Consider the following 16,494-nt stretch of genomic DNA (forward strand, 5'->3'; position numbering starts at 1 on the left):
ATTATAAAGGAAAAACATAAAACTATTTTATAATATAATTTACTGTAAGAAACCCATTGTGGCACCGAAGTCGTTTATCAACTATCTACAGTTAGAGAAAGAGTCACGATTTTTGATGACAAGGAAAATGACAAATGAGAAGTTAATGTTGCATGAATAATAGATATTATTTAAATGGTACTCCTCAGAAAGGCAATAGATGGCAACTCACGAATTATATCTCTTAAATTGAGTGCATTTAGTTTTCATCTATGATCAATAAAAGTTACTCTTACTTAAGAACAAATAGTACGACAAATGAAATGATACGCGAATATCATTTACCCAAAGGTGAGAAAATAATTACCTGGAAAACACTTTCGTTATAATTACTTCATTTGAATTGATCAATTATTCATTCAGAATTACTTTACTTTGAAATGGTAAACATTGAGTTTAAGATAATAACAATATTGAATATCAATTACACGAGCACATAACAACACAAATAAATATCCAAACACTATTTTATGAACACAATTAACTACCATTAAATTAACAAAAATACAATTTTGATAAAAGATGTGAACTAACTCTAAAAATGTACATTATTAAGGATCAGTAGAGCAAAATTTTGAATTACACTTTATCATTTATCTACCAAACTATCTATACATTAAATTTAAAATTAAAGTTATCATTCATTTCTCATGCAATGAAATATTTCACACAGGTTTTTTTTTAATATCACAAATCACGGACGAGGGACACAAACTAAATTCACTTGGAAGTGATAATTTATTTAAATAACCGCGTGAAGATTTCATTCAATCAATGGTTGGGACAAATAAAACATGAATCGAAAACTATTGCCAATCATGCTTTTTACAAGCAAAATACATACCAATTGAAGGAAATTTGGAAACCGAATATCGTGCACAAGCAAAAATATTCATTAACGTCTTATATTGATCTTTTTGAGATGTTGTAATCATTACGGAATGTTGATATGTCCAAATATTGATCAGTTTGCATGCAAAATGGATGCCTTTAAATAGCACTCGAAGTTGAAAAGACGAATTATTGTAAGAAGGCAAAATTTCAAACACACAAATAATATTAACAAAATCTTTTCGGCTTAAATTGTAAACAGAAAACCATTTCGTACAAGGACATTAAAAACGGTTTGTACAAAATTGACTCTAGGGAGCGAACTTAATGAATGTTACCTTCTATAAAAAGTTAGTACAGGTGTCTAATCGTATTGTCATATTGCGATGATCACATACAAAGTACGAGTTTAAATATACTGATAAGTATGCTTGTACAATTTCGGGAAGGGTGGGTTCGGGGGTGGCGCGTGGCGGGTGGCGGAAGTGGCGGAAGTGCGGGATGGCGGAAGTGGCGGTGGGGCGGTGGAGGGTGGCGGGGGCGGCCGCCACGCGTGTAGCTGTGTGTGTGGACTGGAGAAAGTCTCTCACGGAGAAATGACTCGACTCGGTAACATGCGCCAACACTGCACACTGCTGTGACTCACAGTCGATAATCCCACGGTCTAGGCGTGTTGACTGTAATCCTGCCATTGTCCGAGAATCTGGCGATAAGCTATTTGCTTTATTTACATATTGTATTCCAGAAAGGAGGTTAACACGATAAACTAATGTGCCCAGATCGAAGAGAAAAGAATGCATGGAAAAATATCGAAGGTATTATTTACTGTGACCGAAACTCTCAGTTTAAGCGATGTGAAGAACCAAAAAGTGCTAAGAAAGCAAAATTTACAAAAAGACACTGAGATTTGGAGGAATGCGGTGATAATGGTAACATTGTGAACTAAATCATGATCATGCTGTTGTGCTCGAGAGGGAATTAATATAAACAAGATTTTCCAAATGTCCTGACCTAGTATTACTCTTCTACTACTGTCTTCCCGGTGAGTGCTTTTCTATTACTTTTCTCTCCCATTAAGGTGCTTGATTAAGAAACACTATCGACAGCCCGCCCACTAGAACTTTGAAACTCAATTTGTGTAGCGACAAAACAAGAAAATCACTTTTAAACTGTTCATTAAACAAGCGAAATTTTTTCAAACTAAACTTTTCCTTCGCAAAAGTCCTAATATTAGAATATCTGAAACTTAACAGAGATTTTTTTATGAAAGGGCAACACGCTGCAGTACCGTTAATCTGACAATTCGAGTTTCAATATTTTATCGATCGACGGGAAAAACTCTCAACAGGAAGACGACATAAAGAATTATCGAAGCTAATGAATAAAAAACGTTCAACTAGCGTTGCGGCGTGCATTGAATATCAAAGTGCGAGAAATATCGAGATGCTTATCCACCGCCAGGTCGAGGGGACTTACTAGAGGTCTTCCCCAGTACCACGACTTCACTTTCTGCGTCCAGCCACCGAGTGACGACCGCAGCCCGTCGAGGTAGCCGCACTGAAACCACACCGCCGCTTAGCACAACATGGCAAAACTCCAACTCGCGACTTCTGCTTCCAAACAACAACCACACAACCCTTGTTTGGAACCATAAAATGGGCAAAGCAACCTATGTTTGGAACGAAATGGTTTGAGCAGCCCTGTTTGGAACAAAAACTAGTGGGAGCAACCCTCGCTTTGAACCAAAAATGGGCAGAAAAACTCTTGTTGAGAACCAAAAATAGGTTTAGTGACAGCTGTTCTGCTGACAAAAATGTTCGCGTTTTAAGTTTATTATACTTATATTTGGATTTTTAAAATCATTTTCATCAGAGTAAAGGACGACGTCGAATTTCTGTGTATCGTGGTGTGCTTCGGCGACGTGATTTCCATGTCGATAGGGAAGTGTCAAAGCTTTACATTTTGGATATAAAATAATGGATGGCTGCTTTTTAGGGATAATAAAAAATAAAATTAATTTACGTTAAATCGAAGTGAGGATATACCATAGCCGTAGATAAATGTTTTTCTATTATAACTTACAAGTTCTCGTACAAGATGAAATACGATTTTGAAGTAGTAACATAAATGATATACATTTTCAAAACAGAGCTAAAATTAACTAAACTGTTTTTAAACTCAACACATGAATCTAATAATTATATTGTATTACAGGATTTTCTATACATCTAAAGATATTGCACTTATGTAAAACTATAATATCATAACTTTAAATTTTTACATGATATTAATTTTTAGTATTATAGGGGGTACTAAAAGCATAATAAATACTGAATTATGAAACTAAAGTATGTGTTAATTTTTTATTTCCGTCTAATACTATCATAAATGATAAATTATTGTCTACTGGAATATATTTTATCCAAAAAAGGGAGAACTCTAAAAAACCGGGCCAACGATAAATGCTTATTATATAATTAATATAGGTATTAACAAATATAATATGAAATGTAAATATCATACATATTTATTACTTATACCATTTTATTTTCATTCAATAATTAAAGATAGGATCCTACTTGTGTTCATAATAGAATTACTTATCTACATCGATTATTATTCCACTATATAAGGTTTTACGGGCAACCACTTTTCATAATAAATAGCACCTTTTTATTATTAATTGATGCTAACCACGCAAGTCGATTGGTTACGTTTTAGTAAATTACGTAAAAGTACACATTTTAAAAGATTGAATTTAAATTTCGTCTGAACTTAATAATTTCACGACTGTTACGTGGGAAATAATAACAATCAAAGAAAAAAACCGTTATGTTATGAAAACAAAAACGCATTCGTGTAACAGTTTTATGATAACGTATAAAGTTAAATATGAGAAAAGGGATTGAATTAAAATTGTACTTAAATAATAAAGCTTAAATCCAATATAAGTTAAGGTCTATGTCAATCGCCGATTGCATGGGAAGTAGACTTCACACGGTTTCATTTAAAAAAAATACATGTTTGACGATATTTTAACGACGATATATTGCATCGAGAATCATTTGGGCAGACGCTCTTGATTTAGTTTAAATTAAGGCTTAGATAAAGTTATAAAATAGAATGTTCTTTCTCACCTGATCCTGAGCGGGCCAAAGTAGGTTAATGACGAGAGACAAAGAACAACCAGCCGTGGCGGTAGTTCCAGCGGCGGGCGGAGGGGGCAGCACCGGCGGAGAGCGGCAGCAAAATGGTCACACAAACGTCACAAATCAGTTAAACTTGCATCGTGGTTGCGGTCGTTCGTGTCATATATTTATCTCCAGGCTGTGTTTCTGTTTACTCCAGCCACAGAACCTCAAGAAATTTACCATAGTGTCGAGACTAACAATCCCAAAGCGAGATTTTTATTGCAGCTAGCATTCCTTTTCAGTTTTTACTGTTCCTGCTCAAAGGCAAGAGGCGCTTGTATTAGAAGGCTCTACGTAAGTGTTTGTTAACTTTTTGAGGTTATATTATTACTTTTAATGTTGTCATAAGATTAACATCAACGTTTAAATTAGTATTTTCAAGATTTTAATGTTGAAAATACCAATTTGTTTTATTATTTAGTTTATTCAAAGCATAACGTACAAATTTAAATAAAAAAATATTTAGGCTAGAACATTTTACAAACTAAATCACATAATAGGAATGTGTAACTAAGTATTTCATTTGCATTTTTGATTAAATAAACTATTTTAAATATATGTAAAAAGTATTAGAGATAATAATGTCATTGTTGGTTCAAATAATATTTATTTTATTTACAATGATAATCATTAATTGACGTACTAATGAACCTAATTAGAAAGCTGCCTAGGTTTTCTTAACATTGCGAGTTTCCTTTGTTTTATTGTAGGCATCGTGTGATGTTGCAAACATAAAATACGAATAATATATTGATGGCAACATTACCAGTTAATCAATTTACAATAACAATAAATATAATAAATAAAATAATAAAAAACAGTTATCTTCAACAGCAACACGTAACCCTGCATTTAGGGTATTTCATGGAATTGATTAATAATGATTGTTTTTTTTCTAAAAATTGCTAAAAACAACACGTTATTCTCAAAAGTATCCATAGAAAACTAAAAACCAAACATTTTTTTTTTTAAATACCCATAAAGATTTTTATGTTGTTATTGCAATTCACATCAATATTTTGATTTGAATACAAAAAAATTCTAAGCACATAAAGCATTTCTTCGACTGTACAAATATCTACGGGATGTAAAAAAAATGGTGATATTTTATTTTTTAAGAGTTTTTTTTAAATATTACTTTGTTCGGAATAAATAAATAAAAAAACAATAAAAATATAATTAACATATTACTACAGAGATGAAGAACATTTTAGAGAAGGTAATATAGAAGTCTAGGCATATACAAGGCTTATGACCTGTCATTGGCTGGTTTTAGTTAATAGTGGCTGAGAGAATGGATATAGATGTTCGAATATAGGCAGAATGGTGAATATTACACAGTGCGTAAAGTGGCAACTTAAACCAGCCAATGACAGGTTATAAGCCCTGTGAATGCCTAGACTTCTATATTACCTTCTCTAAAATGTTCTTCATCTCTGTTGAAATATGTTAATATTAACAGCTCCCCAGGGAGTTGAATCCAGTCCTTGTCTTCAAATGTTTGGACAAACTCAAAATATTGTTGATAAAAGTTTACCATAAATTGAAATTTTTATTTTTATTTTGACGAATATTTTTTAATTGTTTACCCAATGTTGATAGTAAATAACCTATAGGTAATAGATGTTGAGATCGTTTTTCCTGATTACTTTGATACTAATACGGTTCAAGGTAAAAATATATTATTTAAATTATTCATGTTAAACTACATACAATAAATGACTGTCATCTGAAAATGTGTCTTTTGACCCTAGTTAGATATTCCAAGTGAAAAAAACATGCATATTACATACAAATTTGCGTTTAAAATATACATATTATGCATGTTAGGCATATCCAATCTTACATATTATAAAATTGTAATAATAAACAAGATTAATCCAACAATGGCAGAAAATGAGAAATAATAACACCGTGTATGTGATACGGATAATGAGAAGAAAGTGAATGAAAGCCGCAACCAACTGGAAACTAACGGTTGGTCGGTCGGTTGCGTTGTAGACCTATATTCATTGTTTAGTGCTGACACTTGTTGGCGACACTATAAGCTGTATTTGTATCTAGTACCACTGCGATTGCTACTCTATTCTTTTGTCAACTTCTTGTTACCGTCACGGCAAATAGCCGGAGTGAAGCCTAGTAAAATGACATATCAATTACGCGGCGCAAGAATGTGAATGTACCGAACCGTTTTAAATTAAGGAAACCGCTTAATTTAGATTATTAAGAAAATCCATATCATCCCCCTGCACTATCTCAAAATCAAACCCATAATATAAAGCAGAGTTTACCCATAATACTTTTTGTACATCCGGGTTGCGTATTTCATATTAACCGTGCGTTAATTTCTTATACGACAGCTCGAGATTAAAAAAAATCTGAGTTTCAGATATTCATATTACAATAAGAAAGTTCAGTGGTTTTTAAATAAATATATATATTTGTTGATAAACTGAACCAAATATTTTTTTTCTTTAACATCGTATTATCAGCCCTATGATTTTTTTTTATTTTTATTTTTTTAAAATACTTCGCGTGTGACGTCTCAGGGTCTCTTTCCCTTTTTCTCGATGAGTTCTGCTCATTGGTCAGTTTACTTACCTTAAACCGGAAATCTATCACAACCCTCTTATCATTGGTTGATTCGGAATAATTTTGTGGCATTAAGGTAAATAGGCACATGTCACTAAAGTTGAGAAGATGAATAAAGTATGCAGTTCCACTCTAAAAGGTGTACGGAAGGTTGGGTGAACAGATAAAAACTAGGAAAAATTTATTCATTAAATATTTCAATAATAAAATTTGGTAATGTCGTATAATTCGAAGACTGTAAAAAATTGTATTTAACAACATAAATAAATTATGTATGAGAAGAAATGCAATATGACTTGTACCTCTTATTGTTCGTATTTTATTTTTAAGTTTATCGCACTTAAAGTATATTTGAGGTTAGCACCCAAAATTGTATGTTTAATAAATTAACCAGTAAGAAACTTTAAATGGCTTCCCTGCACAATTAGCTAATAGTGACATCCACCTCTTTACCCAAATGCCACAGAATTAGTGACGTCATGAAATTAAAATAATTTTTATCTTTGTTTTTATTAAAATATTTATTATTATTTTTTTCATACATTTTTAAGAATCTTCACGACACAATGAAATGTTCTAATTTTTACCGCACGTAAGAATACATTTTTTATATCCAATTTCCCGTAGGGCTGAACTACCTAATTTTTTACAATACGCGGTGTTTTTGTGCAGCACTAAGTGTTGTTAAACGAGAACCTTTAAGGGGTAATATTAATAAAATACATGTAGAAATATTCGATTTTAAACGCGTGACAAATATAAATATACACCACCATTCCCTTTCCGTGCCTAATAGTGTATGGAACACTGCATTAGTACACCAACCGTAGTACATCTTGATCATTTTTTGTTACGTGAAGGTAAGATAATTAGTCCTTACGCTTCAGGTGCCAGTCTAGGGATTACGAAAGATTATAGTAAAAAATAAACATACCTTACACCTTTTTCAATAAATATTTCACGTCAACTATGTCGGGATTCGAACTCGAGACCTCTTGCACGGTAGGCAAACATGCTAATCACTTTACGAGACCCACGTTTTATTTTTAGTATAAAGTACTTTATACTACAAAACTATACCATGTCTTCTCCTTTTTATGTAATTTTTATTATATTTTTTTCCCCTCTCCTTCTGTATTCATAATAAATAAATGTGAAAACTGTAATTAGTCTTACTTTTAAAATTGTTTTCTTGTACCTTGAGTTTGTTAAAAATACTGTATGATTTCTATAATAAATAAATAAAATCGTTTATTGAAATCCTTCACAAAATATTTGTGTTAATATTTTATGCTCGCATCGTTTGATTCCTAAATTTTAGATGTATTAAAATCCTCGGGAATTTTTTTTATGTAATGGTTTTTCTTAAAAACTTAATCGACATTTGGTTACACAAAAAGCGAACTAGTCTGCTGGTAAAAACGTAAAACTTTAAAGGTAAATCAAGCTAAGAAGGTTGGAAAAACGCATTAAAAAAAATGAAACTATTTAAAAGTTTGTTAAACATATATTTGATTTTATCAAATCCATTTCGAATATAATAAAGCTGACGGCATGCGTTGGTAAAATGAATTTAATCGATCGGATATTATACAATATGCACTTTCCATTTGATCGAGTTCGAGTTAATCTTGTCGTATTGCTGGTTTACGATTCCTGAAGAGATTATTGCCCACATTACGGGTATTTCCTAACTGCAGAAGTCAGCAAACAAGAACTGTTCAATTAGTATCCGGAAAATTATTTCATGTTGGATATCATTAACTAACTTCAATGTTTGTTCTTTCTTTATAATATTACATTAAAATGACAATTAAACGTCACATAATACATAAATGCAAATTAAAAATATCTTATATATATTATTTAAACAAATATATAAAACAGCATGGCTATCTCTTCTTTCTAGTGACGAAAGAGCCCTTTCAATACTCATATACTGCTCTATTTTTTCCACCTCTTTCGCAGTAGTAGCTGCTCGATTGTGGAATAATCTACCCACCAATGTCATCGACTTCTTTATTTACATTCAAATCACGATTGAAATGCCACTTCCAGAATACTTGAGTTTTTTTTTCTTCTCCCTCTTTCCTTCTCTCTTTAGCCCTCCTCTCTTCATGGTATGGTGTAGATATTTCGGCAATTTTTAATTATTTAAAAATAAAGATGTACATTAATGTTTTGTTTTATAATAAAAATATTATGGTATACCTGCAATGTGTTCATACTACTGATTTTCTCAAATTGAACGGTTTGGGTAGGTAGGAATAAATTGCCTTTAGGAAATATGCCCTCCCTTATGCATATGCATGTAAACTGTATAATGTATATGAAGTGTTTAAATAAATTGAGTAATAACTTTTATGGTACATATATAGATATATATCAATATAAACAAAATAAGTCAAAAAACAAAATATTTTTATGCTATTATGATCGTATAAACAAGTTTTTTAGTGGATTTGATACCCAACATTTCATTATCATAATTTATATTACTGAAAAAAAAAAACTTTTTAAAATTACATTAATCTATTGACAATATTTTGAGTTCGTTCAAATTTTTGTAGACATGGACTGGATTAAACTCCCTGGGGAGCTGTTTATATTAACATATTACAACAGAGATGAAGAACATTTAAGAAAAGGTAATATAGAAGTCTAGGAGGCATCTACAGGGCTTATGACCTGTCAATGGCTGCTTAACTTCACAAACATCAACAGATGAAATAATTGAAGGAATATAGATGTTTAAATATAGGCAGAATGGTGAATGTTACACAGTGTGTAAAGTGGCCACTTAAACCAGCCATTGACAGGTCATAAGCCCTGTAGAAGCCTAGACTTCTATATTACCTTTTCTTACATGTTCTTCATCTCTGTTGTAAAATGTTAATTAATCTATTGGTTTATGTGCTGTCTGCACATGGCGTTCATTCGTGATTTTGTAAAATTAATTATAGAAAATGGTTTGGAAACCATTGTATTTATCCGGCGTGAAGTGAAACTATCTTACCACAACATACATGGCACAAGGCTCTCAACAGTTGCATTACATTAAATGAGTTTTCTATTATCTGTATCTTACTGTAACATCTCGCATTATTACTGTCACTGAGAATCAGTCCTTCGTAATATCCGCTCTAAGTACTTATTTGAAACAAAAAGTTATTTTTAAACAGAAAAATTGTTTGCAATAAATTAGAAAAAGGCGTATTGAAATAATAGCTACATATTTATTTTTGCAAGTTTAGGCCTGTGCCGTCATTAATATTAATAATACTGCATTGCCTCTTCACTAAATATAGTGCAAAAATGCATATTTTTTACGTTTTTTTTTGTTTCAGCGAATGCTATATGTTAAACATATATTGAATAACTGTATTTTTTTATCAATATTCCTACAGAGATGAGGTAGAATTTTTTTTCAAATTCAGGATTATCGATATTCGAGCGTTTACAGGGCTTATGACCTGTCATTGGCTGGGTTGAGTGGCCACTTTACGTTTTTTACAACATTCCCCATTCCGCTTATTAGCGAATATCGACACAGGTACCATTTTGATTCTTGTATATATCTTATTAAATGAGAAACCATTCACTAGCGTGTTGGAGCACCATCTATGTATTGATATTGAAGTTAAGTATTCTACCTACTATAAAAATTCTACCTCATCTCTGTAGGAATATTGATAAAAAAATATATACCTACTCCCCCTCGGGAGAAATCCAGATTTGTGTATGTACAAAAATACACATACCAAAAAATAATTTTGTTGAATAACTGTGTTGAATTGACAGTTTGAACATATTTAATTTATTGACCTTATATGTTCAGAAGGAATATTTCTATACAAGCAGTATAATCAAACATGAGAATTTTGCGATACCGTATTTGGTAGAATTCACAATAAATATTATAATATACCCTTAATATTTATTGCAATTTCTAATTCTGGGTGTGAATTTTAACCATCCGCATAATAGCAATAAGAATATCAATATATAATATTGTTATTCGATTTTTATTTTCACAAACCATTACAAATCATAAATTGTAAAAAATTGTAAAGGAAACGGATATTGAGCACTTATTATTATAATAAAGGACGGAAATAAGGATAATAAAGTAGTATTGATGCCAAAATAGGTTCAGTAAATTGACTGAGTTCAGTTTTGGGCGAGAAAGTGAAATCCGTATTCCTTCCACGGTTCTGTGCATCGTGACACTTTTGTCTTCCGGAGATTTAAATGCCAATTACACACTCATTTTACGTAACTACTGCCCACTATTTTAATTTATGTTAAAATAAAAGTATTGTGATTTTGGTAATGTTATTTAACAAGTGGTTATGCTAACATTTGGGTTTATTGTGAATTCAGTGCGTAGCAGTTGTTCTTACGAAATGCTGAATGTTTAAGTACTTCAAATTCGAAATCGATCTAAAAACCTATACCTTTATATGTTTGTTCAAAGTACACAAAGTATTTTAAATTAAGTAGATTGTTAACATCTTCCTTTATAATTTTCTTTTTTCTCTTTAAAAATCGCATAAATCACATCATTATGTAATGTAATATATTTATTTATAGGGATGTTTGTTTTTAAAGGAAACCATCGCCCTTCCATGAAACGACGCGATAGACCCAGCAACTCTTTAAACATCTTTAGTTTATGCATTAACACGGCTTGTACCTGCCGTTGGTTTTAAAGAAAATATTTTTATATTTGCGTTTTTATGATTTCCCAAATATTTTAATTTTGGGGCCATTTTCAACGAATCATAAATAACTCACTATTAGAAAATGAGAATCAAGTTGGGGTGGGGTTCAAACCTCGGACTTCTGATTCGTGAGTCCGCAACACTAGCCACGGGACCACAACCTTTTAAGTAAATTACTTTACGCACTATGTAACATGCACAATTTTGCTTATATTTAAACATTCATATTTAAAAAAAACTATCAGTTGATTTTTATTAACTAAAAATCGAGGCCAACATTGAGACGCCGTCTGAAAACAGTTTTTTTTATTATACTTTTACCAATTTATCGGTTTAATTTACCAACAATAGTTTAAGTATGCCCATCGGAATACTTTCCAAATCCTTTTTAAAAACGTTTCGCATCTTGTACTTATCTGCATCTATATCTTTTTAACACTGCGTAACATATTGTCCATTGTAGATACTAAAAGTATATACTGTGGTTTGTGCAACTCTGTTTTGGCCTACGGTTGTATTTGTTGGGGAGGAGCTGCCAAGACTATTCTTGATCCCTTGGTTAAGGTACATAAATCAATATTAAGTATAATATTGAGAAAACCGTACAATCATCAATCAATACATAAGGAAAGTAATACTTGACATTCACAAAAATAGGAGCACTCAGGTGATTGTGAGTCCTGCGCACTCTACCAGGAGTATAACGATTTGGTGATTAATATATACCAATAGCACGTACCACGGTATTCCAAAAATCATTTCTATATAAAGAACCTAAACTATACAACCTGATACCGTGTGTTTAGAAATTTGATAAACCATTAGTATTGAAAAAAAAAATTTAGTTGACAGGCATTGGAAGCCATGAATCTGAGAATTTATTGAGGATAGTAATCTAAATATTATGCTATCCCATTGAATCATTCATAAATTTATTGTACGTGCATATTTATTATGTATGTATGTGTGTATATATCAGGGGCGAACCGTCCATATAATCGATTATTCGCAGCTTACCATTATATTTCACTACCAATAATAATGTTTTATTGTAGTTTTAATTATAGGAGAATAAATAAAATAATCTTTATTTATTATAAATTAACGTCACTGTTTATATCTTCCTCAAAAAATAAATATAAGCTGCTAAATGCGCACCCAGCGCATTGCCCGGTTCTGATTATTGCAGCTTATTTTTCAACACAAAATGTATACTGTATTTTAACATTCAAAAGCCCAGTGCGTATATTTTCCTTGCTAAGTTCACTTGCAGATTACAGATATTATTTCAAGCTTCTCTATTTGGAGAGTAGCATTTCGAGCATTATTTCCTAAAGACCATTTTCGTTTGATGGTATTCTGTTGACATATGACGCCAGTTTTTTAGTCCGCGCGTTTTAGCTAGTGGCGCCTCGCTCGGTGTCGTCAATTTCTTGCATTATTCATTCTCAGTTTAGAAAGAAACGAAGCTGACGGCTAGGCGCGGCGCAGCGCGGCGGTCACGACGGTCACGTGACATTTTTTTTGCAATATTATTGCGAATATTTCTAATGAATGTTATTGTTATGTTATGTTATGTAATGTAATATGTAAAGTTAAAATTATGTATTTTGGCATAAATAAATCTAATCTTTTTTTTTTTTTTAATTTTTCAGAAAAAAAAATATAAATCGTAAAAGAAAAAAAATTAATTTGTTTACATAATGGGAGTGACGTCTTACAATAAATTTTTTACTTTCTTTTATATTAGTACCTTAATATTTGCTGTATAAAATGTAAATTACAAACAAATATACGGTGTTTTTAATCAGTGCCAAACAAAAAGGAATTATGAATATACTTATTTTATTATCCTTATTTTTTAACATATTTTATTTTTTAAAACTTTTGCATACATGTACTGTCTTAAAATAATGGAGAATATACCTACATATTACGCAAAGTTATTAATTGTTGTCTGTTTGTTGGGTTATTGGTTAAAATTATTTTGATTAAAAATAAGTAGGTATTGCGTCTTCTGTTGCCAGCAGTGGAGCTGGAGAGATGAAGTTGTTTTTACACAAAACCATAGAAAAAGAATCCGTGTACCTGTATATACTTTTTTTTATACGCCTCCACTCATTTGCCAGATTACTTATATGTATGTATGTACATGCAGGTACAAATTATGAAAAAAATTAAAGCTTACCTATAAATAAAAGTCACCGTTCGCCACTGGTATATATATATATATATATGTATATGTATGTGTGTATATATGTATGTATGTGTATGTGTATATGTATGTATGTAGTATGTATGTGTGTATGTATATATTTTCATATATTTAATTTTATTTTTATATTTAACGTAAACTGTACTATTTTTTTCTTCTATTTTGGACTATAACTTTTTCTATTTTTTCAATATTATTTTTATTTATAGGAAAAATATTCGAAAACCATATTTGCCGCAACAAATTGGTTTCTTAGAACAGGCATTTGCCTACATAGGAACCGATTGCAACATTAGGCATACTAATATTTCTGGCTTGCCGACCCTTCATATACTGAGCCTACTCCTAGTACAAGCAGAATTTGCCAGTATTTTTGTGCCATTTTCATAAAAATGTATGTATAAACTAATAAATAAATAAAATATACATTTGGACGCACTTAAAACATTATTGATTACATCTGTGTTAGTAAAATATTTGAAGTAAACCTCTGTCCGATATTTCTGACTTCCGCCTTTGGAGAAGTTATGTATCGTCACGGCGGCATCGGAGTCTGGCTGACCCGTGTAGATTCGAGGTGCACATTGCAGGATAAAGTACGTAAGACGATAAGAGTCAGTCGAGCGGTAACGGTAATACCAGATCGGGAGCCCGCGGTCCCCGGTCTGCCTCCGCCCGCGGCCCCCGCGACGGCCGCCCGTGGGAACTAGTGCCCCCGCACAAAGGAGACCGCGACACACAGCACTAACCCCTATAGGTAGAATACTTTAACGAGAACGTAAAAAAAAATTGCCTGCCTATTTACGTATCTATGTAGGGAAACGCATCGTCATTACCTTTCCGCACCTAATGGTGCATAGGGCACTGCATTGCTACACCAATCGCAGCAAATCTTGATCGTTTTTGCTACATGAAGGTGAGATGATCAGTCTTACGCTATGAAATATTCTAATGTAAAAATATATTTCTCGACAACAAACCATCACGCCGTTTCTAAGCAGAGAAGATAGAACGCCATATCACTCTGTAAAAATGTTGTACTATTATGTCGAAAACCTTATGTGTTAACAATACTATGTGTTAACAATACTGTGTGTTCAAATCTCCACACGAAATTAATTCGTGTTAGAGCGTGGTTCAATAAAAAAAATATATATTGTTCATTTATATTTCAGTTTTTCTGAATAAATGACTTTTCGTTTAAAACTAATAAGTTAAAAATTGAACCCAAATATTATTGTTTTGTTCATCTGATATAATAAGATTACTTTAATCTGTCGTATTAGGTAAGAAAGCAAAGCATCAATTTTACTCGTATTACTTAATGATAGTATTGCGATATAATTTATGTAACTTTGGACTTAAATAATGATTAGGAAAATTCTAAATAATGTGGTGTGATCTAATTACGTTGTTTCAGGTGTAAGTTATGTGATTTAATCAGGTAATCACTGTTATTTAGTTATGCCGATCTTAAAAGTTCACGTGACTTTTCAATTTGTTCACGAGTAAGAGGAAAGACATAATAATATATAATAATATAATCTGATACCTGCATAATATCGAAAGTAAGTATTACGAGAATTGATTTCAAATCATTACAAAAACAAAGTACAGTGCACTCGAATGTTTAATAACTCTGTTAATGTGTTAAACTAACTTCGTTTGTGTTAGTAGGCTCACTAGAATGATTTATATAAATCTTTTTGCTACCCACACATAAATCAGGGGTTATGAAAGATTTATATGGAGTTTTCTTACTTTGAAGAACAAACAAAATATTTATGTTTTTTTTTTTAAATTGCATATTCTACGATAATAATTTTTATTCGTCATGTCTCTAATTGCTCCAGTTCATACATACCTAGATAATCAAGATAGAAGATACAAAATTAGAATATTTGTATTTTGAACAAAATAAACCAAATTTTGACATTACATAGAGTTCTTGGAAGCACTGCGAGTCGTTGCGAAAATCAAATCATAAATCGTTAAATAATTCATAGTGAACTTTCATCATCCAGTGCGCCAATATTGAAAACATCCTCATCGCATCAAAAGTAGGTCCATTCCCGTGCTCCTTTCCTTTATCGAATTGTTTTTACTTGAATGAATAAATAAATAAAGGGGCCGCGTATTTCAAAAGGTTGAAAAACACTGAGCTGAAGAACAGCATAACATAAATAAACCTTCCGTGTGTTTTTACAACGGCAAACTGTAATACGGAGCGGAAAATATATTAATCATAGTAAAACTGAAATATTTATCAAGTTATAATTTTACGTTCCCATGGGCCTTGAGAGGAAGCGATAAACTTACTACCTACGTCGGATATATTATGTAGGAATTAACCAGAATTTCCACGGGTATAATATTTTTTGTCATAGTACTCATGTAACCGAATATACACCAATCAGGAGGTTCAGTGCTACAGGAAATTAGATATAAAAAAGTTTTCTTACGCGTGGTGATAATTGGAGCATTTAATTGTGCAGCAAAGATTATCGAAAATGTATGAAAAAAATAATCAAAATGGACTGTTTGGGTGGACCGTGTTTGTAACAAACAATAAATTATAGCGTTGTTATGCTGTTGTGGCACCGATTTTTGGTTTCCGGGGTAGCCATGTTTTTGACGTTTAACGTATTTTGATATTTAGTGGGTACAAATTATTTGTACGGGGTTCAACTTTTAAATGTCAGAATCACTCATCAAATTGAACTCGTAACGTCGCGGGTGGTGTAATTTGTAATTTGTAGCGGTGTAGTTTTGGTGGGGATTTAAAAAATTACAAACACTTAACGAACTCATAATCATAACGAACATAATACGACACATATTTATTTTTCTCGGCTTAGTTAAATAAATTAACTACTGAACTACCTCATTATATTATCTTTTT

General features: G+C 31.8%; 1 protein-coding gene across 1 annotated transcript in view; it reads left to right on the forward strand.

Annotated features, from left to right (window-relative positions):
- Nucleotides 1-4,103: 4,103 nt before the first annotated feature.
- LOC148283273 (uncharacterized) overlaps nt 4,104-16,494 on the forward strand; it is a 35,825-nt gene continuing 23,434 nt past the window's right edge. Inside the window, exon 1 of the mRNA XM_088223819.1 lies at nt 4,104-4,355. The gene's annotated coding sequence lies outside the window, so the exon portion shown is untranslated. The remainder of the gene's footprint in view (nt 4,356-16,494) is intronic.

Source organism: Micrasema longulum, unplaced genomic scaffold, assembly GCF_059751315.1.
Source record: "Micrasema longulum isolate JH-2025_06_02 unplaced genomic scaffold, ASM5975131v1 h1tg000251l, whole genome shotgun sequence".
Classification (NCBI taxonomy): Eukaryota; Metazoa; Arthropoda; class Insecta; order Trichoptera; family Brachycentridae; genus Micrasema; species Micrasema longulum.